Source organism: Ursus arctos, unplaced genomic scaffold (assembly GCF_023065955.2).
Source record: "Ursus arctos isolate Adak ecotype North America unplaced genomic scaffold, UrsArc2.0 scaffold_8, whole genome shotgun sequence".
NCBI lineage: Eukaryota > Metazoa > Chordata > Mammalia > Carnivora > Ursidae > Ursus > Ursus arctos.
In genome coordinates this window covers 72,029,238-72,055,056 of record NW_026623100.1, presented here as the reverse complement: position 1 = coordinate 72,055,056, position 25,819 = coordinate 72,029,238, and the positions used below count along the sequence as shown (strand labels likewise).

Here is a 25,819-nt window from a genome sequence, read left to right as displayed (position 1 = left end):
CTTCTGGAATAGTACAAAGAATACAAGATTTGAAATTAAATAGCCTGGTTTGAGTCATGGCTTCTCAACTTGCAAGCTGCATGGAGATTAAAAATGAAGGGAAATGGGAGGTGATGTTTGTCCTGGACCTGGCAGGGTGAGGGGGGCCATCAGCTGGGGCAGCAGCAGAACACGCAATGGTGTGAAGCAAGAAAATGCTGGAAAATGCCTGTAGAGGGAAGTGGTAGGAGATAAACAAAAATTGGGTTATCGCTTGGTTTAAAAGAATGCTAGATGCCATGTTAAGAAGATTGGGCTTTAGCTCTAGGGGGTGGGAGGTCATTAGAGGTTTCTGAGGGGGACAGAGCCTGACCACGTTTACACTCTACGAGGATGGCCCTGGAGAATATTGCTCTTCCTCATTCTTTCTGGGAGGAAGAGGCTGGTGCAGCTCATCTCTCTGGAACTTTCTGGCTTTAGCGTTGAGATCCCATGTTTTCCAGAGAGGTTCTATGAGCTCACATTGTTCTCTGAGGCACTCAAGGGCTACGAGAACTTTCTGCTGCTATTGGGTGATTCTGAACTCAGTCATAAGCACTCGCAAGTGTTTTTTGAGGCCAAAGATTTTCACTCACTGAAAAAAAATGCTCTATGAGGGGAAACCACCTCCCCCTTTGAGGAATGTAATGAGGAAAGTTGAACATTTCCAGCTAACAACTTTTTATAGGCTATGAATAAGTAAATACAGAGCGAAAGAGGAGAGAACAAACAAGGGCTTCACTGAAGAAATATTTGTTTAGTGAACCAGTCAGTACTGGCCCACTGTATCCCTCAGAGGGCAAAGGTGGGCATGCTCACCTCTGTGCTCTGGTGGGACAGCCACACTGGGTCTTTCATTCATTAGTGCATTCACATACCCCACATTTTCTGAACATCTGCATTATTCCAGACTCACTATAAGATCCTAGGTCACAGATACGCACAGCTTAGCACTTTAAAGAATTCCCAATTTAGTGGGTGAGGCAGGTTTATATGTAACTAATTTTAATGTCGTTTGGCAGGTCCGGTATTGAGACACTGGTACATACTTCATTATCTCAGCTGATGTATTACTGGAATTTATCATATAAGAGTGAGCATTCGTCTTCCATGGGGATATTCCTGGGCTGGAGAATAATATAAAACACCTGAAATATTTTGTGTACCTATAGTCTGTAAATAAACCTTTTACAATTGAGTGGCTAAGACAGAAAGAGTTTAGGTGACTTTCCTCAGACCATAATAAGTGGAAAGCCTTGATATGACTTGATGTCTGACTCCAAAGCCCACAGTGTGGAAGTGTGGTCTGAGGCTCCTGCTGCTCCCAGCCCATGTCGAGGGGTGGGCACAGGACCCCAACATAGTTTAGGAGCTGCTCAGACATCTATTTATCCCTTGGTTTCTCCAGTAGCCTATGTTCATGTCCACCTGGTAGACCAGTCATCCATACAGGAGTGCTACTCTGTGCAACATGGTTCTAACTGGGCAGTATGTGGCTGTTAGGATTGTTTCACTCGGTGACCTGGGCTCCTTGAAGATGTTTCCAGGACCAGGAATGCAAGAAAATTCAGCCCACAGGGGTCACAAGGCCAGAGAAGACACTCAGGAGTAGTTTCCCTGCTTTTGCTAAGCATTCCTGTTAATCTGGGCACTTTGTGATGGAGCAGGACATTTTCCCTGTGCCCTGGCTTGAGATGGTTCACTGGCACAGGCTTGTAAAGGAAGCACTAGGAATGGGGAGAGCCTGCATGCAGAATCCTTCTCTAGTAAAACCGTGAACTCATCGTAATTTTGATTCAAATCCCAACTCCTGTGTCTGAGTCCTCTCCCACCACTGCTTGTGGGTCTTTGTGTTCTCTTTTCCTTCCCTGTCTCAATGCATCTGGAGAAGTCTCTGCAGGGCATCTTGCAGCATGGCTCAGTGGAAAGAACATGGGTTTTGGAGGTGAGCAAGACTGGACTTGCGATGTAACTTTGGTGGGGGGCAGAATTTCCCTGAGCCTCATTTCCTCACCTGTTAAAATGAGGTCATGGCACTTACCTTGAGGAATATGGTGTGATTTCACAAGATGAGATTGGTAAATTGCCTGGCATAGTCTTGTGATATTATAGTTTGGTTTATAGATAGCAATTCTTCCAGCAAACCTTGCTATTACTATGAATTAAAAAGCAATTGAATTGGTTCTCACATTATATATTAAGCTTTGCTTTTCATCTTTGGAAGGAATGTTTTGTTCTCTGTCAGGGCTATTTTCATCATCATGGAAAGGCCTAGGAGCGATTGTTTAGGGCCAGGTGTCCCTTCCTCTTGTTCCTGAAGTAGAGAGATACTCCGGGAAGGGCTTGTTTGTTCCCAGACCAAGTATCCATCCAGCAAAATAGTTGGAGCTCATCTCCTTAGTAGCCTCAGAGCAGTTTTGGTCTCTAAGCTATTTTTCTTTCTACTCTTCCCCTCTGCCTTCCTCAGTGGCAGGAGCATTGCTTGCTGCTCTTCTGACTGGCACCCCTCCGGTGGGCAGAGGGCAGACAGTGGGGAGGCAGAGAAAATCCCCTTTAAGGACTTCATTACAACCATGTGATGATTCAAGATGGGTGGCTTCTCAAGTATTCAGTGATTTGAAAACAAATATACAAACAACATTTACTCCATTGATACAATAAACATTACTTGGGGGCTGTTTAGTGGCAGGCACTAAGCTAAGAACTGGGTTAGAGAAATAAGTTAGATACAGTCTTGCCCCTGAGAAGCTTGTAGTCTTTTTTTTTTTTTTAAAGGTATACTTATTTATTTGAGAGAGAGAGAAAGAGAGAGATTCTGCTAACTCCTCTCAAAAATGAAAAAGACAAATTCCCATGGCTTCTCATGGTGCCCCATCAAGGACTGAGCCAAAGTTAGACTCTCTTTCTCCTCATTACTATCCCACTGGTTCTCAAATCCCTGAAAGAGATTTTATTTATTTATTTATTTATTTATTTATTTATTTATTTATTTATAATTTAAAGTCAATTAGTTAACATATAATGTATTATTGGTTTCAGAGGTTGAGGTCTGTGTTCATCGGTCTTATATAACACCCCGTGCTCATTATATCACGTGCCCTCCTTAATGTCCATCACCAAGTTACCACATCCCAGTACCTGCTTCCCCTTCAGCAACCCTCAGTTAGTTTCCTATGATTAAGAGTCTCTGGGGCGCCTGGGTGGCTCAGTCGTTAAGCGTCTGCCTTCGGCTCAGGGCATGGTCCCGGCGTTCTGGGATCGAGCCCCACGTCAGCCTCCGCTGGGAGCCTGCTTCTTCCTCTCCCACTCCCCCTGCTTGTGTTCCCTCTCTCGCTGGCTGTCTCTGTCTCTGTCAAATGAATAAATTAAATCTTAAAAAAAAAAGAAAAGAGTCTCTTATGGTTTGTCTCTCTCTCTCTGGTTTTGTCTTGTTTTATTTTTCGTCTCTTCCCCTATGATCTTCTGTTTTGTTTCTTAAATTCCGCATGTCAGTGAGATCATGATAATTGTCTTTCTCTGACTGACTTATTTCACTTAGCATAATACCCTCTAATTCCATCCATGTCATTGCAAATGACAAGATTTCATTTTTTTTGGTGGCTGAGTAGTATTCCATTGCGTATATATACCATATCTTTATCCATTCACCTGTTGATGGACATCTGGGCTCTTTCTATAGTTTGGCTATTGTGCACACTGCTGCTATAAACACTGGGGTGCAGGTGCCCCTTGAGGTCACTACATTTGTATCTTTGGGGTAAATCCTTAGTAGTGCAAGTGCTGGGTCATAGGGTAGCTCTATTTTCAACTTTTTGAGGAACCTCCATACTGTTTTCCAGAGTGGCTGCCCCAGCTTGCATTCCCACCAACAGTGTAGGAGGGTTCCCCTTTCTCCACATCCTTGCCAACATCTGTCTTTTTCTGACTTGCTAATTTTAGCCATTCTAACTGGTGGTATCTCATTGTGGTTTTGATTTGTATTTCCCTGATGCCGAGTGATGTGGAGCATTTTTTCATGGGTCTATTGGCCATTTGTGTGTCTCCTAAAAGAGATTTCATGCCCACACATCTTATTGTAGAATCACACACACTTACACAATGGTGTGGGTATTGATAACTAAGCATAGGGAGACCCTGATGCTTGAATAATTCTTCTTCATGTTCTCAGTGCATGTGATCATGGTCTACTATTTCACAGGACATTTCGAATGAACATATATTATGTGTGTACAGTTCCAAAATCTCACATCCCAGAGCAGCAGAATAAAACTCACTGGTGGCCAGAGGATGATGGCATTTTAGGAATGGAGACTTAATTATTGTCCTTAATGCTGTTTTGGAGGTTTCTCTTTAGTGCTAGCCAAGAAGTTTTCTGCTTGGGCTTCCATAAAGCCGTTTTTGGCATCATGGCTTTGATAGTTGGGTGAGGGCTAAGGCTGATATGACGTAAGGTATTCGGTAAAAGCCAAGAAGGTCAGTGAGTTACTTTGCAAGCATGCTCCTAGCGTTAGCAAGGTATTGTCAATCAAATCCGCGATATCTGCGTGTTTATGAAAGTCTCTACAGGGATGGTCTAGTCATCAGTCTGGGATTCCTAAACAGGTCCTAATATACCATAATATATCCTACTATTAATACACCAAAGTATACCAAAATACCATAACGTGCTTCTGCCTTAACCTACAAACTATCACACGAGGTCACCTGCCCTGTCAGCCCAAGGGAGGGTATGGCATTTTTATGTCTTTCCTTATTGTCAAGCACAGTTGATATTCAGAACTTCCTTGGTTAATTTGTTTAAAACACAAACTGCCTTTTGGCAACAAAGATGAAGAAAACATATTTGCTTCGACTCATCAAAAAATGTTAATTTTCTCACATTTATAATATTTGCCTGAAAGTTCGAGCTACCCAGGAGTAAAGTGATTACATATGAATTTGCATTCCAATGTCTTGAAATAGTTCATGGAGTCTCCCACAAACATTCAAATAATATGATTTTTCTTCAATTACGGCTAGTTTGGTTAGGATTTATAAGTTAGTAATGGCCCTAAGAAGCCAGTAACCTCCCAAAAGAAATAGAAGTTAAACTTTAACATGTTTTCATTAAAAAAAAAACAAAAACAAAAACACTTTCTTAGTGACATCTGGACAATTGTCAGGTGAAGGAGGCGAGCTACTTGCCGTGTTCTGCAGTGCGGATATGAGCTGAGGAGGAACAAGGTGAATAAAGAACATCCCAGGGCAGCTCAAGCTGTCATGTGCGGTACGGCGTGGCTCTCACACAGGCCGTGTTGCCCATAGACAGGTCAGTGCAAAGGGCTGGGTAACATCTCCCCACATGCTCAGCTTACTTTGGTTTTTAGAGTTACCAGAAATAAGTGGGGAGGTTGGAGAGGGTGTTGGCTAAGAACACAGACTCTCCAGTTCATCAGCTTGGGATCAAAGCCCAGCCCAGTCACCTAGCAGCTGGGAAAACATAGATAAGTCATGTGTTTTCTCTTTGCCTCAGTTTACTCATTGTGTAATGATGATGATAAGGGCTGTTATATGGATTAATTAATAGAATACATTTAAACACTTAAAAAGCTTCTGGAACATGGGATGCATTGAGTAAATGTTAGCTATTATAATAAAGTTCATTTTATTTATTTATTTAAGTTTTTTTTTTTTTAAGATTTTATTTATTTATTTGACAGAGATAGAGACAGCCAGTGAGAGAGGGAACACAAGCAGGGGAGTGGGAGAGGAAGAAGCAGGCTCATAGCAGAGGAGCCTGATGTGGGGCTCGATCCCATAACGCCGGGATCACGCCCTGAGCCGAAGGCAGACGCTTAACCGCTGTGCCACCCAGGCGCCCCTATTTATTTAAGTTTTAATTTAAATTCCAGTTAGTTAACATACAGTGTAACACTAAGTTTCAGGTGTACAATTTAGTGATTCAGCACTTACATACAACACTCCATCCTCATCACAAGTGCCCTCCTTAATACCTCTCACTCATTTATCCCATTCCCCCCCCCCCCACCTTTCCTCTGGTAACCACCAGTTTGTTCTCTATAGTTAAGAGTCTGTTTCTTGGTTTGCCTCTCCTCTCTCTTTTCTTTTTTTCCCTATGCTTGTTTGTTTTGTTTCTTAAATTCTACATATGAGTGAAATCATACGCTATTTGTCTTTTTCTGATTAACTTATTTCATTTAACATTATATTCTCTGGCTCCATCCACATCATTGCAAATGGCAAGATTTCATTCTTTCTGACAGCTGAATAATATTCCATTGTATATATATATATACCACATCTTCTTTATCTATTATCAGTCGATGCACACTTGGGCTGTTGCCATAATGTGGCTATTGTGGATAGTGTTGCTATGAACATCGGGGTGTGTGTATCTGTTTGAATGACCATTTTTGTGTTCTTTGGGTAAATACCCAAATACCTAGTAGGGAGATTGCGGGATCATAGGGCATGAAGTTCATTTTAAATATATAAAAACAATCTTAAATTGTGTGGGTGTGAGAGTTAATGGAACTCAGGTGTCCCATTTCACAGATGAGGAAACGGAGGACCAGAAAAGGAGGAGACTTGTTTAATGTAACATAATGAATTGATGCCCAGCGGGAAGTCTGCTGACTGGCTCCCATTATACAACTGTTTTCACTTTGCAAGATTTTTCTTCTACTTATTCAGAACAGGGATACAGAGTAAAGAAAAAAACAAGTTAATGTAAGTGTCTTTGATTTTTAGATTTCATGAAAGTTTTAAAAAGTGAATTGAACTGCCCTTTTAAATTACCACCTGTTCTTCCATAACATTAAAATTTATGGTGAGTTAAAAATTAAGTGAATTGTCTTAAACTTATTGTTTCAGAACTCATTAAAAGTGTATTTTAATTAATTCTGTTATATTTAGGGCCCTGGAGCCAGCTTTTTGCGGTGCATCTGTTGAACCATCTGCCAACTTGATAAATGATCTCATTCTGCACAGGGACCTGTGTTCCTGCAGATGGAGACCCCCTCTGTGGGGTGAAGTTTCACCAGTGTTTTACCTGGGAAGTGGGCAACAGTGCTGCCCGGTGATTGACTCTAGCTAATGGCTCCTTGGTCAGCAATCCGTCAGTGCCAACAGCTTGCACACTCTTTTGGGTGTGAACAGCATCTGTGCTGAGGACTGGCCTCCATGCAGAGTAGAAATCAGCACGTGGCAGTTCTGGCTTGAGGTAAGTGAATTTGGGCTTTTACACATTTCTATTTATACGGTATATTCCTCTCTATATACAAATGTCTTGGTATTTACATCATTGAAGCTTTCAGAAACTCCTCTGGTTTCTGGTATTTACATCATTGAAGCTTTCAGAAACTCCTCTGGTTTCTGACTTGTAATGGTCAAGTTGTTAATCTTTCAAGGAGATCTAAGTATTTATCTTAGAAATCTTCTCAACCTGGTGCAGGTGGAAGTGCGCCTAGGGTAGAGGAAAACAATGGACTGAAATTCAAGACAAGCCTTGATCTCGATCTCTGGTCAATGAAACAATTCAATGAACATTTATTGAACACCTTTGTGCCAGGCAATTTTCTGAGTTCCTAAAACCACGAGTCTATAGCACAGGGCTCAGATCTTAATGTATGTCTTCTCTAGTCATCTAAGGCTCAGGCTTCTGCTGGAAATGGAACATCTCATCCATCTTCTTCTGCAGTACTTACAGCATCTGGCATGGACTCAAATTCAGAGTAACTGCTAAGAATTACTTATTGGCTGATTCTTAAAACTTACTGTACCAGACAGATAATATATTGAAACAGGTTACTTTCTTTTCTAAAATTGATAGAACTTACTATTACTCATTGATCTTGCAAACTTAAGGATGTTTGCTTGCATTTCCAACGGGAGGTTGGGTCCAACAAAATAAATTGGAAACCACATATAAAAATGAATCATCTATTTTTTATTGAATACACATTTTCATGTTAAACATCTTTAATACTTAACATGCATTCCTGCTAGCTTTAGAAATCAAACAAGGTTTATGGATTCAATTTAAAACCTTTCATTGAAAGGAAATCTATTTTTAATTTTCATTTTAATCATTTAAATATTTAAAGATGTTGCCTTTGTTCTCCAAACTTCTTTAATCATGTTGGCTGTGTTTTCATAGGGACTTCTGAGACAATGCATGTTTTTATTAATAGGCTATTCTAAAGCAAATGCATTTTTCAACCTGAAAATGAGTTTTCCAGCCTCTAGATTGGCTTTTGAGTTCCATCATAGGTGTGAGTCCTTTGTTACTATTCATAAGGAATTCTTGTTATTGGTGGAGTAGATGGTGAGTCAAAGTGCCTGATACTTAGCACTGAGTGGTATGAGTCAGGTTTCGGCTTCAGCTCCTTGCTGTTGCTCAACCCATTTCTGTTGTCTGCATTCACTACTCTCACGGGTGATGAAGTTAAAAGGGAGGAATTCAGTTGGAATATATTGCGCTTTGGAGGTCTCCCTGTGGAATCTACCAAGTATCTTCCCTTCTAGCCTGATGAGGGGGCTAGGCTGACCTGGCATGGGCTTCATGCAGACTGGGATTCCAAATTTGACCCTCCCACCTTTTAGTTTTTTGACTTGGGCAGTTTACTTCTTTAAGATTCGATTTCCTCCTATAAAGTAATGTCCACTCTGTAGCATTGATGCGCAGATCAGGGATAATGCATCTGGCTCATAGAAGGTCCTTGGTAAATGGTCACTCTTAAAATGTTGCCAGTTTCCCATGAGAATGAGAACCCTAAAGTAAGAGATGCTTGTGGAGACCCAGGGGAACCTCAGTTTACCTTTCATATGCCTCCTGGCCTTGTTTTTAAGTCTGAGTGCCCATTCTGTACCTATGGGGACAGCTCTGTAACCACTTGAGTACTTAAAGCACAGATATATTGGGATTCTGAAAGCAGAGGGTGCTGATTTGCCTGTGAACAGTGAGTGGGGTAGACACTCTCCGTTCTACTAATGTGGATTCACCTTTGTTTCCCTGAGAGAGAAGATCTTGTGCAATGTGTGATCCTGGGCCGTGGATATTGCTGTGGCCTCTTTCCAGCCCCTGGCTAGACTAGACATGGCCTGCACCGTTTCCACATACCAATCAGGCCAACCTTGTATTTGGGGATGAGGTGGAGATGAGATGTATATGCAGATCGTGATTTCAAGGGTGCTGAGAGGGCACCTGGGTGGTTCAGTCCGTTAAGTGTCTGACTCTTGGTTTCAGCTCAGGTCATGATCTCAGGGTCATGGGCTCTGCGCTCAGTGTGGAGTCTGCTTGTCCCTCTCCCTCTGTTCCTTCTGTCTCTCTCTCTCTCATAAATAAATAAATAAATCTTAAAAAAATAAGGAGTGCTAAAAAAGGTCCTTAGTCACATTTAAAACTACACTATCTCCTCTTCTGTTACGTTTAAAAAGGAGAACAGGCCTTTCCATTCCTTTTCTAGTTGGAAGGATGCAAATGGCTCACCCAATATGGAATTTAGCCCTGCCAGGCCTCCTTCCTATTATTCCTGTTGTTCTTGTAAGGAGCGAGATTGTTACTCAAAAGATATTTCTCCCTCCACCCCTGGCAGCGCTCCTTCTGGTGCAAACCATTTTCATGTTCCCTTATTTTGTACAACAACCTCATTCAGGGAATGAACATTAATTCAATGCTCACTACACCTGCCATTGCATTGGGCAGGTTACGTGCCGGATCTCACTCAATTCCCACTGCAATCCTCTTGGATAAGGGGAATAGGCTACATTTCTATACATGATAAACTGTTCACTCTAAGGTTCATGTAAGGTTTTGAGAAGCACACAGCCAACACTACACAGTGAAAGAAGAAGAAAGTTGAGATTTCAGACCAATTTTATGTAACTTCAAAGTCCGTCTTCTTTACATTTTATAATGATGCTATTTACTATAAGGACAAAACGAGCTTCTCTGCATGTCACTCCTCCAGCGCAACTTTATAATGACTTGCAGTTTTGAAAATTGGCTAAGAGACCAGAACATCTCAAAATACAATCTTTATTGCTTGTTACGCTTTTTAAGTTGAAACATTGGAGTCATTGATTTTGACTATGTATCTAGTTTATATAATTTTTATTTATCAATATCCATGGAAAGTTTGGAAATATATACAGCATTACAAAAGCGATCTCAGAAGCACTGTGTAGTGGAAAGAATTAAGACGTTAGAATTAGATATGCATCCATTCTAATCATTAGATGTTTGATCATGAGCGGGTTGTGTGAGCCAAGTCTTAATTTTTTCATATATCAAATGGGGACAGCGGTCAATATCTCTCTCACATGGTTATTATGAGAACTAAGCAAGATAAGAAACAATGTCACAGAATCTGACACATTGAGGCATGCATTAAATAACAGACCTTATTTTTAGGAAAATTACTATCTCATTAATAATATAGTAGCCTCAACATGTATAATGTATAGAGATACATAATATTCAAATACTATCCAAAACGTCCCTAGTTCCCATTAGATCATGTCTTGTCTCCACTGTATTCTCAGCCTTGAGCATAGTACCTAGCATACAATAGGTTCTGGTTTAACTGAGGATATTGGGGATAGAGCAGTAATTTAAGAGACCTAGGTTTGTGACCTAGGATTTTGCTAAGCAGTCATTAATTTCAAATATATACAATAAAAATTGGGGGCTAGAAAATCCATAAGGCTGTTAACATTTTAAGATGGTACATTTGAAAACTCCTGAAATGAAATTTATAGGCTAGTTTGGGTTAAGCATCAATTAAGTAGCATTAAAGTCAAATAAGAGACATTCAGAATATCAGGTAAAACCAATTTTCCTTCATCTGTTTCACCTATTTCATGGCAAGGGAAAACATGATAGCTTTTCAGGAGTGAATTTGAGGTCACCAACTATATTAAAATCACAAAACCTACTATTTGATGGATATATAACAGAATATGGATAACGTTTGCTGCCGGAAGCAATGATCCAAGATGCTGAAGAGGGGTATTCCGAGTCATTAACCATCTCTAATGAGATGTGGGGAGGAGAAGTTAGGTGGTCAGCATTACCGAACAGAGTGCAGACCCATGCTTGCCTGACAGGTCTGAGCTGGGGTTTTAGTAACTCAGGAATGAAAGGAAATCTGTAGTACCCTCATATTTATTGTCCTCCACTTAGGTTTTATGCTTCAGAATTTTATTGTGGGTTGTACTTTTTAAGTATCCTGTATGTACATATCACCTTTTCCTTATTATATCATATGTTCTTTGAGATCAGGGACAATGTGAGCAATTTCATATATTCTCCACACTTTTAGTGCTGTTGTAATGAGACTGACAGCTGTAACGTGGGTATAATCTTTCACATCTTGTAGAATTTTTCTGAGGGCTCAAGAAGCCTGAAGTGCAAAATGGTTAGTTCAGTGTCTAGAAGCGGGTGAATAAACTTCCTGTCTTATTACTATTCCTGCAATTATAAGTGTGCCAACTAGGAATTGAGGGCTTGCGTCCTCCACTAAGTCATCCTTCTTCAAGAGCTAAATAGAACAGCAGAAATTAGGGAGGCATAAAATGAGCGTAATCGTAAAAAATTATCTCCAGAAATGGTGTTCTCCTATTTTTTCTACTCCCAAGTATTTGAAGCCCTGGTGCTATCTCAGCTTTAAACAAATTTAAGAATTAAAAGCCCTTGATTTGTCTCCTCCCAGAGGAAGTTTTTAACTTTTTAATTTGCATCACTGAAATATTTCCTACATTATTTCTTGAGGAGAAAGATATTTTCTAGTGAATGGAGCTTGTGTTGAAGCAGGGGGATATTTACCCTTCCGCCATCTTAGCCACACCCCTCATATGGTGGGAATGAGATGTCAGTGAGCTCTTTCTGACCAGGAGACGTTCCCCCAAAATCTAAGTTTACTGGATTGTTCCACCTCTGAGTATTTGAAACCTAGGTATGTACAAAAAGAACTTTGCCATGAACAGTGACGTATTTAGCACAGGCACGGTGCTAACTCACTTTAATTAAACTCTAACTCAACTCCAGTAGAGAATGTGGTGATGCAATTTTGTGGGCTTTTTTTTTCTTTATATTTTAGAATCCACGTAGTTAAGCACTTAGAACTACTTGAGGAGATGTACATAAAAAAGAGAGGAGAAAACCAGATCATGCAAACAGACCGTTTTGTTAAAAAAAAATGCATATGGAGAAATAAAGAAAAATTATGAGAAGAGAAATGCTTTTCCTTCCATTACTTTTCCTCATTTTATTTAAATTGGTATTCAAGTTGCACAAAGGATTTGGGGACCTTTGTTTGCTATGTAGGTCTAGTGTTTTTGATTCCATGGCAACAGAATGTCATTCTCTAGTCTAGAAAGGCTCTAGATTCTCTTGGGAGAATGCACTGCTCTCCCTATATAGTGTGGTTTTTTCTGGGGACTAGTCCCGGCTCGAGGACACCAATCCATGTTTCATCCAGACAGTCTGTGTGAGAGCAGAACACTCAGCTGTCAAATCCTCTCCCACCTCTTTCCCTTACATGTGCCTGGGGAACAAGGATATTTCCAGCTGACTCTTCCCTGGGGTGAGTAGGTGAGTATCTGTAAATGGAAAGGAGGAAGAAGTAAGCCATGGTGAGCTCTCATGGAAAAGTTTCCCCTTACAGAACATAGAATTGGGACTGTGGCATATAAATGATTCATCTGAGGTTCCTAACCTGAGGCATTGATGCCTTTTAGACTTGCAGTCCTTCTGGAATCAGTCTGCTCCCGCTTTTCCACAATGTCACCCTCTGAGTAATTTCGGTTCATTCTTTTGGCATAGCCTCAAGCTTCATGTGCCTCCAGTGAAACTCCATTAAAAAGCAGAATTGGGGGGGGGGGTTGTCTATGGACATTCATGGTGTTTGGTGTTTCTGAATTACTGATGGGATACCAATCTTGTTTATTGAAATCTTTCTTTTTTTTTAAAAAAAATGCTCATTTGTTGCTTTATAGAGAATTTGGTATACATTTCCCAGGTCAAGATCTGGTAGGATCTTATAAACATTAATTCTCATCACATAGGACCACTGAAGGCAGTGTTTGCAAAGTTGTTGCAAATCAATAATTATTTGCCTGGATCTCTTTCCTGGATGCTTCCAGAACTAAGACCCCCTACTTCATATCTGTATACCTAAGCCACAGTAGGCTCTGCTATCAAAATTATTCACTGTGACAGGTAATGGGGGTGGGGTGGGGACAAAATCTTTGCTAATGTCACTGTGATTTATTTTATCCATGTCCAATGTTCCATCTTGTAGCCCAGAGTTCTAATAAAGTTGGTTGAGTTGTAAGGAACAGTGATCTCTTTCAAACATCCCAGATGATGAAAATAAGAGTGAATTATCAAAGCCAGAAGTTATCAGAAATAAACCACAGCAACTTTAGGGGCCACCTGCTGTGTCTTTCTAACTGCATCTTTGCCCCTCTGTGAACATATTCTGTTCTGTTCTCTCTACTGACCAGTGTCCTCTACTTACTCATATTTTTTGTTTCCTTACAACTTCTTCCTGCAAATGGTTTGTTTTCATCTTAAGTTTACTCTAGGCATCCTTTCTGCTTCTGAGTCCACCACTAGCTAAATATTTGTCAATGATTTATTATGTAGATTTCGAAAAGACCCCAGTTGTATTGCCTGTACTAGGCCCCAGGTTTCTAAGTAGTAGATTTATTTCCATCCTTGAGTTAGGTGACTTTTTCTCACTATAGATTAGTTTGAATTTTCCAGAATTCTATAAAAATGCAATAGAATATATACCATTTTTATAAAAATGCAACAGTATATAAAAAGCTATAATATCTGTATATATATAATGGAATACTACTCAGCCATCAAAAAAGAAATCTTACTATTTGCAACAATGTAGATGGAACTAGAGGGCATTATGTTGAGTGAAGTAAGTCAATCAGAGAAAGACAATTAATTTTATGATTTCACTCATATGTGGAATTTAAGAAACAGGACAGAAGATTATAGGGGAATGGGGGGAAAATAAAAATAAGACAAAATCAGAGAGGGATGCAAATCATAAGAGACCCAACTATAAGAAACAAACCGAGGGTTGCTAGAGGGGGTGATGGTGAGAGGATGGGGTAACTGGGTGATGGACAATAAGGAGGGCATGTGATGGAATGAGCACTGGGGGTTATATGCAACTGATGAATCACTAAACTCTACCTTTGAAACTAATAATACACTATATGTTAATTGAATTAAAATAAAAAGTAAAAAAAAAAAGTAAAAAAAAAAAAAAAAGCAACAGTAGAGTCTGTATTCTTTATTGCTCTGGCTTCCACTCCCCTCCCCAGGATGATTACATTGAGTTTCATCCATGTTGTTGTGTGCACCTGTAGCTTTTTCTTTTTTTTTCATTGCTGAGCATCCATTGTCTGGACATGCAAGTGTTTGTTTATGCATTCAACTGTTGATGGGTTTGGGCTATTACAAATAAAATCACTATGAATTTTCATGCACGAGTCTTTGTATAGACATGTGCTTTCATTTCTTTTGAGTAAATTCCTAGAAGTGAAATGTCTAGATCATATGGTCGGTGCTTATTTGTTTTTAAGAAACTGTAGTACTGTTTTCCAACAGATTGTTATCTTTTTACATTCCTGCCATCAGTATACGCAAACTCCATTTCCTCTCATCAACATTCAAAATGGTGAATTTTTAATCTCAGCCATTCTAATAGATGCAAATCTTTTGTCTATTTTTCTTTTACAGATACACTACATTTTATTACCTAGTCCTCAGTTGACAAGCATTTGGGTTGTTTCCACTTTTTGGCAATTATGAATAATAATGCTATGAACACTTGTGCATAAATTTTGTGCGGACACATGTTTTCAATTCTCTTGAGTATATACTCAAGAGTGGAATTGCCAGCTCACACGATAACTCTACCTTTAATCACCTGAGGAACTGCCAACCCGATTTCTCAAGTGGCTACACCATTTGTCTATCTTTTAAATTGGTCGTTTGATTTATTATCATTAAATTTTGAAAGTTCTTTACATATACCGGGCACAAATCATTTATCAGATCTATACTTTGCAAATATTTTCTCCTTTTCATCTTCCTAACAGTGTCTTTTCAAAAACAGAATTTCCTATTTTTAAATTTTGAACTCTCATTGCTTTATGGCCACTGTCCAGAATCTCTTGCTTCACATACTCCTCTGGTCTTTTGGTTGTTTCAGGCAGGAAGGTGAAGCCTCCTCCATCTTGGTGGGAAGCAGAAGCTCTCGATCATCAGTTTGTTGAAGATAGAGAGTAGGTTTTTATGATCTAGGCCTCCCCCATATGTAGTAAATTATCTTGTATATGGCAAATGTCCAAAATAAATGTTTGTTGAATAGTTGGAATTTGTTTAAAAAGTGAAGACGAAAATACGTCTCCTGTCTCAGCTGGTTTTCGTATCTGTAGCAGCTTGCTCTTGAAAGGAGAGTGCAGTGGAATGAAAATTCAGTTTGGTTTAAAGCCCAGAGTAATTGAGTTTAGTTAATCGAGGCTTTGGTTACTTCCCTTGAAGCAGATTTTTGTAGCTACAGAACATTTTATTTTTTGTTCTGTAATTAATGGATAAACATTATTGTTTCACTGCATAAAAATCAATGACAAACAGGGCGCCTGGGTGGCTCAGTTGGTTAAGAGACTGCCTTCGGCTCAGGTCATGATCCTGGAGTCCCAGGATCGAGTCCCACATTGCTCTCTCTCTCTCTCTCTCATTCTCTCTATCTCAAAATAAATAAATAAAATCTTTAAAAAAATCAATGACAAATAGCCTACATGGAAGTTTATCACTGGTGATAAACAAATAGCTCTTAAATATGTCTGGGTATTCTAATTTTCTTTTTTTTTTTTTTTGTCAGTAGTGTTCTTTTTCTAATTTAGTAACTCTTCAGTGGGAGGAAAAAACTCGGAGTTTCAAACTTTTTACTTGTCAAAATTCATAAAATTTCAACTACATTGACCTATTTGCTGAATTGAATTGGTTTGTTGTCATATGATATGTTTAAGGTCCTGGAGAGCATATTCTAAATCAATCTTTTCTTATTGTTATTAGAATTAAAGACAGAAACATTAACTCTAATTTTGAAACTCTCATTTATAAGTAAGATTTTTGCTCTTTGAAGTTTCAGAAAGTTAAAGAACTTTGAAATATTTGTCTACTTTTCAATCTCTACCTTCTGTTAGTTCATTTATCATATGGCTCACGTTTAAGACCCTGGAGAGCACATTCTATACCCAATTCTCCTTTTCCTCCTCCTTCTGCTCCTCCTTCTCCTTTTCCTTTTCAATGGGATTATAGTAAGAGATCTTACTTTAAAATGAATTTTTTTTCTAATTTATTTTGGAGGAAATGAAATAGAACATGGGGTGGGCTTAAAGAGCATTAGGTAAGTACCAGAAGTTCAAAAAATACTTATGAAATGAAATTGTGTTGGTCAATGGAATATAGCAAATTACATGGCTTTTTTTTTTCTTGCGGGTTAATATTCGTTTGATGAATAATACTTCAGCTGTTAATCTACATCGAACATGATACCAGGTGTTTCGAGTTAACAAAGTGAAAAACTCTACCTGTTAAAGCTCATGTAGCTTGGATGTGGTTAACTTGGGATCAAGGGTATGTCTCAGAGTTTTCTGTAAAGTTTGTAAAGCTTTTAGGGGTTGGGTTCTAAGGTGAAGAAGAGAGAATAGGAGAAGGTTGACATTTTGTATTAGATTTAAAAGAAGTCTTAACCCACTCTCCCATCCATTCTTAAGGTTTAAGAACTATTGGTCTAGGGGTAAGACAGACATGCAAATAAATAAATATGATACTATCTTATAAATTCTTTAAAGGTGGTATATACAGGACACCCTGTACATACATTAAAAGAATATAACAATCATAAATATACAGGCACCTAACATCAGAGGACCTAAATATATAAAGCAAATACTAATAGAACTTACAGGAAAAATAGACAGCATTATAACAATAGAAGGGACTTCAATACCCCACTTTCAACAATGGATAAATCACCCAGGCAGAAAATCAATAAGGAAACAGCAGACCTGAACAATACTATAGACCAAATGGACCAAACAGACGTATGGAGAACATTCCATCCCACAGCCGCAGAATATACATTCTCAAGTGCACATGGAACATTCTCCAGAAAAGATCATATGTTAGGTCACAAAACAAATTTTAACACATTTAAGTGTTTTTTCCACTCACAATGGTATGAAACAAGAAATTGATAACAGGAGGAAAATTGGAAAACCCACAAATGTGTGGAGATTAAACAACAAGTTCCTGAACAAATAATGGGTCAAAGAAGTAACAAAAAGGGAAATCTAACAAAGATCTTGAGACAAATAACAATGAAAACATAAAATACCAAAACAGAAAACAGCAAAAACAGTGTTAAAAGGGATGTTTGTAGTGATAAATGCCTACATTGAAAAAATAAAAAGATCTGAAATAACCTGACTTTATACCTTAAGGAACTAGAAAAAGAACAAGTTAAGCCCAAAGTTAAGAGAAGGAAGAAAGCAATAAAGAGTGGAGTAGAATTAAATGAAATAAGGGCTAGAAAAACAATAGACAAGACAAACAAAATAAAAAGGAATTTGGAAAAGATGCAAATAAAACTACAATGAGATATCACCTCATACCTGTTAGGATGGCCATTATCAAAAAGATAAGAGGTAACAAGTGTTGGAAGGATGTGAAGAAAAGAGAACCTTGGTACACTCTTGTTGGAAATATAAATTGGTATAGCCATTGTGGAAAACAGTATGGACATGCCTCAAGAAATTAAAAATAGAACTATCATACGATCCAGCTATCTCACTTCTGAATATATCCCCAAAGGAATGGAATCAGGATCGCAAAGAAATATCTACATTTTCATGGTTATTGAAACATTATTCATAATAGCCTTGATGTGTATTCAGCCTAAGTGTCTGTCAATGGTGAATGATAAAGAAAGTGTGGTATCTATAAACAGTGGAATATTATTCAGTCTTAGAAAAGAAGGAAATCCTGCCATTTGTGACAAAGTAGATGAATCTGGAAGACATATGGTAAAGTGAGAGTAGTCAGACACAGAAAGACAATTACTTAATGTCCTTACTTATATGTGGAATCTAAAAAAGTGGACTATATAGGAGCAGGCTGTCGAATGGTGGTTGCCATGGGCCAGGGTGGTAGAGGAAATAGGAAGACGTTGCTGAAAGCACACCAAGTTTCAGTATTGTAGGGTGGATACAACTCAAGAGATCTAACGTACAGTATGGTAACTCTAACTGATAATACTGTATTATATCCTCGAAATTTGCTGAGAGTAAATCTTAAGTGTCCTCACCACAAACTTTTTTTGAAGGTAACTATGTGATGGATAAGTTACTTAGCTTGATTGTGGTCATCACTTCTCAATATTTATACATATCAAAATTCCATGTACACTTTAGAGATATGCAATTTTTATTTGTTAATTATACCTTAATAAAGCTGGAAAAAAAGAAAAGAAAACGAGGCTAGAGAGGTAGACCGTGGATACATGCCGTTAAACATGGGATGGATCGTGTTGGGAGGCACTGAGATGATTTTATCTTATATGTGGTGGAGAGCCAATTGTGGGGTAATTCAAATAATGGTTTTATATAAAAAACTGATAATAGATGAAGTTTAGTAAGCACGTATGATGTTCAAAGCTCCGCATGAGAAGATTTACTTGCATATCTTCTGTAATCCGTTAACATTCCTATGTCTGTATAAAGCTAATTTTTAGCTATATTTTGCAAATGGAGACACTGAGTTTCAAAATACTAAGTAATTTTTTACAAAGTTCACAACCCGTTGATGGCAGAGCTTAAATCAGTGTTGCACACTGCAAAAACCAATCACGTCAACCTCCATTCTCTGCAAAGCAACGTGATGAAAAGAAGAAATACATTTCGTTTGTGTTCTGATAACTGAAATAATGTGGAACTTCCAAAGTAGCAGTTTACTTTACATTTCTTGATTTTACTTTTTATTGAAGAAAGTGAAGATGGAAAATTCCATGAGACATGTGACAAGTCCTCACAAAATTTACAGATTATTATGTCATAAATGGTCACATAAAGTTAATAAAAATGTTTTTGATCATTTTGGTGATCACTTAAGATGTTAAAACTGGTGGTGAGCAAATAAACAAGCATATACATTGAGCCTTGTGCTCCCTTACCCACTGTTCAGCAAAATCAACCATAATTTATGAAAATTGAAAGACGCTGCCCACATTGTTTGTATTACTAAAACAAAAGGGAAGGTGTATAGATGCTAATAGGAATTGATCAAATAAGTTGTGGTATTACCATTCAATAAAATAATCCACAACTATTAAAAGACTGTTGCAAACCTATAAATGTTGACTTTTAGAAGGCTAAGAATGTATTAAGTGAAAATATGTTCATCATAAAATGTATGCAAGAATGTTTATATTTTGGTATTTACACAGAATGTCTGGAAAGTGGCTATCTCTGGTAGGACTGACATATTACTGTTGCAATATTAATTTTAAAAACTTTATTTTCCTCTAAAAGAAAAACTGTGCAAGCACCATTGGCATTTTCTGCATTCCAAGACAAAGAATAGAAAGAAGAGAGATCCTTTTAATATACAGCCCAAGTGTTTACAGATTTTATTAGAGACAGAAGAAATATAAATATTTACCAGCCAAACTCTCATAGTCATAATATGGAGAAGAAAACCTACTTTTGTATGACTCATATTGAATTGTCTAAAACATAAAATAAAAATGCAGGCCTTCTATATAACTCACAAAGAAATGAAAAAGCCATGGGAATGTATCTTTTTTGTGATCTTGGAAAAGTGGTATTATAATGGGAAATCACAGAATATTCTATGACAGCAGTTAAATTTCCTTTTTTTAATGTAATGATAAAGTTCTCTAAGAAACTTGGTAGATACTTTTAAGCTTAAACCTCATATAGAATTTTACTGACATATTGATGTAGCCATAAGATTCGCTCAAAATGAAGAGGAAAGCTTTTCTTATTTTCTTTAATGGTAATTCATTCTACTTATAATTACTGAAACAGAGTTTCTGAGTATCCACGTTCTTCAATTAAAAAGAATTGTTCTAAATTTGAGTCTGGATAATTGAAACTTTGGAAGCTGTTTTGAAGGAAAATTTGACTCCATGCTCTTAATGTCCACAGTGCACCTCCCATGATTCTCAGCTCATCACAGTGCTGAAGGGATTCACTTTCCTCAGATTTCATATAGAACATATAAAGGTCCCTTTTGAGGATCAAATAAAAAGTTCATAGTCATTGACTCTAGAAAATTATGACAGAGTTTGTTTTTTGATGAGCTCATTAATTTGATAATAATAAAAAATGAATCACATTGCTTATTGGCTACAATTATTCATCTTTTTTCTTGAGATTCAACTAGGTTTCAGATATGAAGAAAGCATAAATTTATTCTGCAGTGTACTCATCATCTCCTAGTCCTACAACATGGCAGTAGCTTCTGGAAGCATGGAGAACAATGTAATAGCATTTACTTAGCCCTTATTAAGAACTTGCTCTATGTTTAAGTGGTTTATGTTTCTTTTCTCATTAAATCTCTGCAACAAACCTATGATGTATTATTATTCTCAGTGTACATTATTATAGACTCTGTTCCCTTCTCCTGAGTGACCACCTACAATTGGAACTTAAAGGATAATTGTGGGAAAAAAAAGAATCAATGAGTGGATGAATTTTCATAATAGTCTTCGGAGTAAAAAGAAGAATCATAACTATTCTCATCTGAAAAGGTAAGAGAGGCAACTACAGTTAAATGACCTGCGCACGGTGATCCAACTAATGATAGGGCTGGAAATCAAAATCAGATCTCCATATCCTGAGGCCAGGCTCCTACTCATATAGCACTCTTCCTTAATTTATTCATTTTATCAATAATTCACTTATTCATACAAATTTTTGTGAGCCTTCCATGTGTGAGGCATTATGCCAAAACCTGAAGATATATGACAGTTATAATAACCAACATCCTCTTTTGGTCCCAGCCAAACATGCCACATTTATGACATAGAAACTTGGGGCTTCTAAATGTTCCATGTGCTCCCTTGCATTATCTACTTCCCTTATAGTTAGGTTAGAGGCTCATGACTAGTTTTGGCCAATACACTGAGAGTGGAAGTAATGTGTGTCACTTCCAAGCCAAGGCCATTAAAAGCTGATACATTTCTTCCAACTCAATCTTTACATGTACCAGCATCGATGTCCAGGTATTGAGATGATGTGTCACAAGTTGGAGAAGCCAGGGTCCCAAACATCATATGGAAGAGAGTCCTCATTGATCTATAGTGGACTTTGTGTGAGCAAATTCTAAGCCAATAAGATTTAAGGATTTATTTGTACTACACTATAACCTAGATTATCTGGCTAAACTAAAAGCTTTCTACCATTTTTTTGAAATGGTCTCTCCCTTATTGATGTACTTTTAGATGATGCTTGTAAAAGTATAGTTCAGTGAACGTATACTTTTATGTTCATTATTTTTTTTCAAAGTGATGCTTTATTTGTACACCCCCCTAATTAGGAGGAACTAAAATACTAAACAAATATAAGACAGAAAAGATTTGAGGGCAGTTAAAAATTTTTTAAATTTCCTTTTACTTAAGAAAGAGGATAAAGATACTCATTAATAAATAGATTTTGTTAAAAATGCACGGTAACAGGGGCGCCTGAGTGGCTCAGTCAATTAAGGATCTGCTTTTGGCTCAGGTCATGATCCCGGGTTCCTGGGATCAAGCCCCACGTCAGGCTCTCTGCTCGGCAGGGAGTCTACTTCTCCCTCTGCCTCTGCCCATCCCCTTGTTTGACTCTCTTTCTCAAATAAATACATAAATAAAATCTTTTAAAAAATGCACAGTAACATATTAAAATGAAATTTGAAATAATGAAAATGAAATATATACCCTTCCAACCCACAGAGGGGAAAGAGGAGAATAAAGAAACTTTGAAAAATTCAAGAAAATTCAGGAAATAGGAGGCATAGAAAATGCAGCATAAACAGTACAATATAGGACGGCATACATATTCATTACATTAAAGGTAAATGGACTAAACCCATCAGTTAAAAAATAGTGACTGTCAATTAAGAATAAAAGAAAAATAACCTCCATGCTAGTTAGCAGAGATATAATTTAAAGCACAAGACACAGAATGATCACAAGTCAACTGATAGGAAAATGCTAACCAAAAATTGATATCACTATTAATGGCATAATAAATATTACAGGAAAATTTTTTTTTATGAAGGATACAGACGATTCCAGCTTAGTGTTCAAAGGAACAATTCACAAGATAGTTTCTAACTGCAAAGTACTTCACTTTGATGAATTCACTACCAACATGGGAGATTTTTTATATTTCTATCTGTCTGAAAAAGCAAACAAAAAGCATTTAGCAAAGATATAAATAAGATTTAGACTACACAACTAACAAACCGTATTCAATAGGCATCTTTAAAAACCTGTATCCAACAACTTGAGAATACACATTCTTCTCAAGCCCACATAGGTATTAACAAAAAACTGACCTTATTATAGTTCTCCCAGAAAAATGCACTAAATTAAAAAAAAATCAAGATGTACCACCCTATTCTCTTAATGAAATGGGTTTTCAAATATCCAACAAATACTTACTAAAATCAAGAAGACCTTACATATGTAAACAGCAAAACACACTTTATTTTTTCTTTTTTAAAAAATTGTTTATTATGATGTTCAATTAGCCAACGTGTAAGTACATCATTAGTTTTTGACGTAGTGTACAAGGATTCATTCGTTGTGTATAACACCCAGTGCTCATCACAACACGTGCCCTCCTTAATACTGATCAATTACCCCATTCTCCCACTCCTGCCCATCTGTAACCCTCAGTTCATTTCCCAGAGTCCATAGTCTCTCATGGTTTGTCTCCCTCTCTGATTTCTTCCCATTCAGTTTTCCCTCCCTTCCCCTGTGGTTCTCTGTGCTATTCCTATGTTCCACATATAAGTGAAACCATATGATAATTGAATTCTGTGGAGATATTTGGAAACGTTTGAAAATGTTTTAAATTCTATTAGTTAATGTGTAACTTCTTCCTTCTCAAACACACTTTAAAATAATTTTTAGTATGAAAAAGAAATCATAATGGCAATTAGAAAATACTTAGATCTTAACGATAATAAAAAGACAGTACAGCAAAATTTTTAGGATGCAACTAAAGTGATATTTAGATGGAAACTTAAAGCTTTAAATGTTTACATAAGAAAAGAAGAATGGTTGAAAATTAATGAATTAAATATGCAACTTAAAATTTTAAATAATGGAAGAACAAACTTAAAAAAGGAGAAGATAGGACATAGTATAGAAACGATAGAAAACAAAATAGAACAAAAAACGAAAATATAAACCATGCCTCATAATAAATAATGAGGCAATATTCGGATAGGATTGGTCATGAAAGGGAAAGCACAAATGAACAAGATTAGGAATGAAAAAGGAGAATCTAACCTAAGATAGAACAAAGGTTTACTTCTGAAACAACTAGAGATTACTATTAACAATCCAGTGCCATAGATTTCAAATCATAGGCGAAATAGAAACTTACCAGAAAATTATAACTTAAAACTAATGTGAGGGTCATTTGAAAACCTGAATAAGCCTATGTGTATATTAAGTAAATTGAAGCCATTATTAGCAATAATATCCAAATACAAAAATGTCTAAATCCAGATAAGAGAATTATACCAAATATTCAAAGAACTCAAAATACTTAGCTTGCCTTATAGAATTGTTGCAGAGAAGAAAGGGAGAAGGAGCTGATATAGTCATGTTTCTAAAACCACAGTCATCCAGGAGAGAGATTAGGGTAGAGTGAATAAGGAGGTATTAGAGGGAATGGAGACAAGAGAATATATTTCACTGATATTTAGGAAACACAGTCAGTGATGCATGGAGAGGAGTTGGTGTTGTAGACTGTGAGGTGGAGATTAGTGTGCAGGAAGATTATTTAAAAATGCTCTTGGACTCAGTATCTTCAGAGAAAGGGATGGCAGCTGGACTGGGAAGAGGGAGAGAGTGGACAGCAATGGAGACATAAGTAAGATTCATTGGTGAGCTCTGAAACTGGAATGACCCGTTGGAGTTGTCTTGATTTGGACCTTTAAACTCCCCCATGGGTTCCTCATTGGACGCTGCCCTTTTGGATGAGGTGACTTTCTTGGGCTGAGGGGAACCCCAGAGAGGGATGAGGGCAAGAAGCTCTCAGCCATCAGCATTCCCACCAGCTGGGGAAACACATGCTTATATCCTAGAGGGCAGTCGGAAAGCACAGCACCGTGTGCACTGCGATGTGATGTTGGGGGTAAGGGAGAAGGAGCAGTGACACAAGGCACTAGAGTTTCTAGCTGGGCCATTTCAGTGGCTATCGCTTCTCTCCAGAGAGATAGAGAACCTAGATGAAAGAGTTTAGTTGGATGAGGAAGAAGAGGAAAGTTCATGTTAGTCATGTGGAGTTAATTCATACAGATGGAGATTCCACTGTCAACTGAATTTGTGAAGTTTTGCATTGAGATTTGCACTGTGTGTGTGTGTGTGTGTGTGTATCATTTAGATCAGGACAACTGTTGACATACAGAATGCTTTTGTATAAATTAGAAAAAAGTGCTCCCTTTAGGTGAACACGGGCCCTGGGGTACTTGATCTGGCAAGCAGCGCATAGACTGCATGTCTGCCTTCAATCTCTTTTTCAACGTAGCACATTAGGGCAGTGCACAATCTGCACAACCTTACTTAGTGGCCCTGAATTAAATAACAAGTGAAGTCTTGGGAGTGAAAGAGACTGTCTAAAAAGAGTAGTTAAAATGAGAAGGCAGTCTATACTGAAATATGGCTAAGGAAAAACCTACGTTCAAGAGACAGGAAAAGGAGGTGTCCCCAAAAAGATTTAGAAAGGCCAGTCAGGGACATAGGAGGGGAACAGTGTTATAACTGAAACCAAGAAAAGCTAATAGTTAAGAAACAGCTTTGAACAGTGTCAAAAGCTGCAGAGAAGCGAAGTAAAATGAGATAGAAAAGTTTCCATTGAATTTATCAACATTATACTAACAAAAACTAATTAAATGCATTAGCACTAAAACTCTTGATCACCATTAATTACTTGTGGATTAAACATTCCCGTAGGGTCTTAGCAGGCTAATCTCAGAGTCACCAATACGAACACCACTTCTCTGGCACTGGCTACATTGAAATGTACACAGTCTAATAAAGATGTATTAATATAGACTATGCAAATATTGGTTGATTGAGTCTGAATAATAGTTACATTTATCTGGATTCCTCTGTGTACTAGACACTCTATCCATTGGCTATTTCAACCTCACAACGACCTTGTGAGATAGATATCAGTGTACCGATTTTACAGATGAGGAAATTGAGATTCAGACTTGAGTTACTTGTTCAAGGATAAATAGTGATGAGTCAGTGAATTAAAATTTTGTCCCCTATCTGATGACTCCATAGCTCATGTCTTTTGCTCTGTCATTGTGCCTGAAGAATCTTAAGATTCTATTTAAAGTACTTCTTGCACTCTGGTCTTCACCCTCTGAGTGTCAAGCAGATACTGCTTAACAACTGCAGGGTTTTTTGAGAAATTATGTGGCCTCTTGCCGTGGCAGCCTGGAATGACT

The 25,819-nt window shown here is 37.8% G+C and overlaps 1 long non-coding RNA gene across 1 annotated transcript in view; it reads left to right on the top strand.

The window, feature by feature from the left end:
- Nucleotides 1-6,964: 6,964 nt before the first annotated feature.
- LOC130543143 (uncharacterized) overlaps nt 6,965-25,819 on the top strand; it is a 134,458-nt gene continuing 115,603 nt past the window's right edge. Inside the window, exon 1 of the long non-coding RNA XR_008958235.1 lies at nt 6,965-7,240. This is a non-coding gene — a long non-coding RNA (uncharacterized LOC130543143). The remainder of the gene's footprint in view (nt 7,241-25,819) is intronic.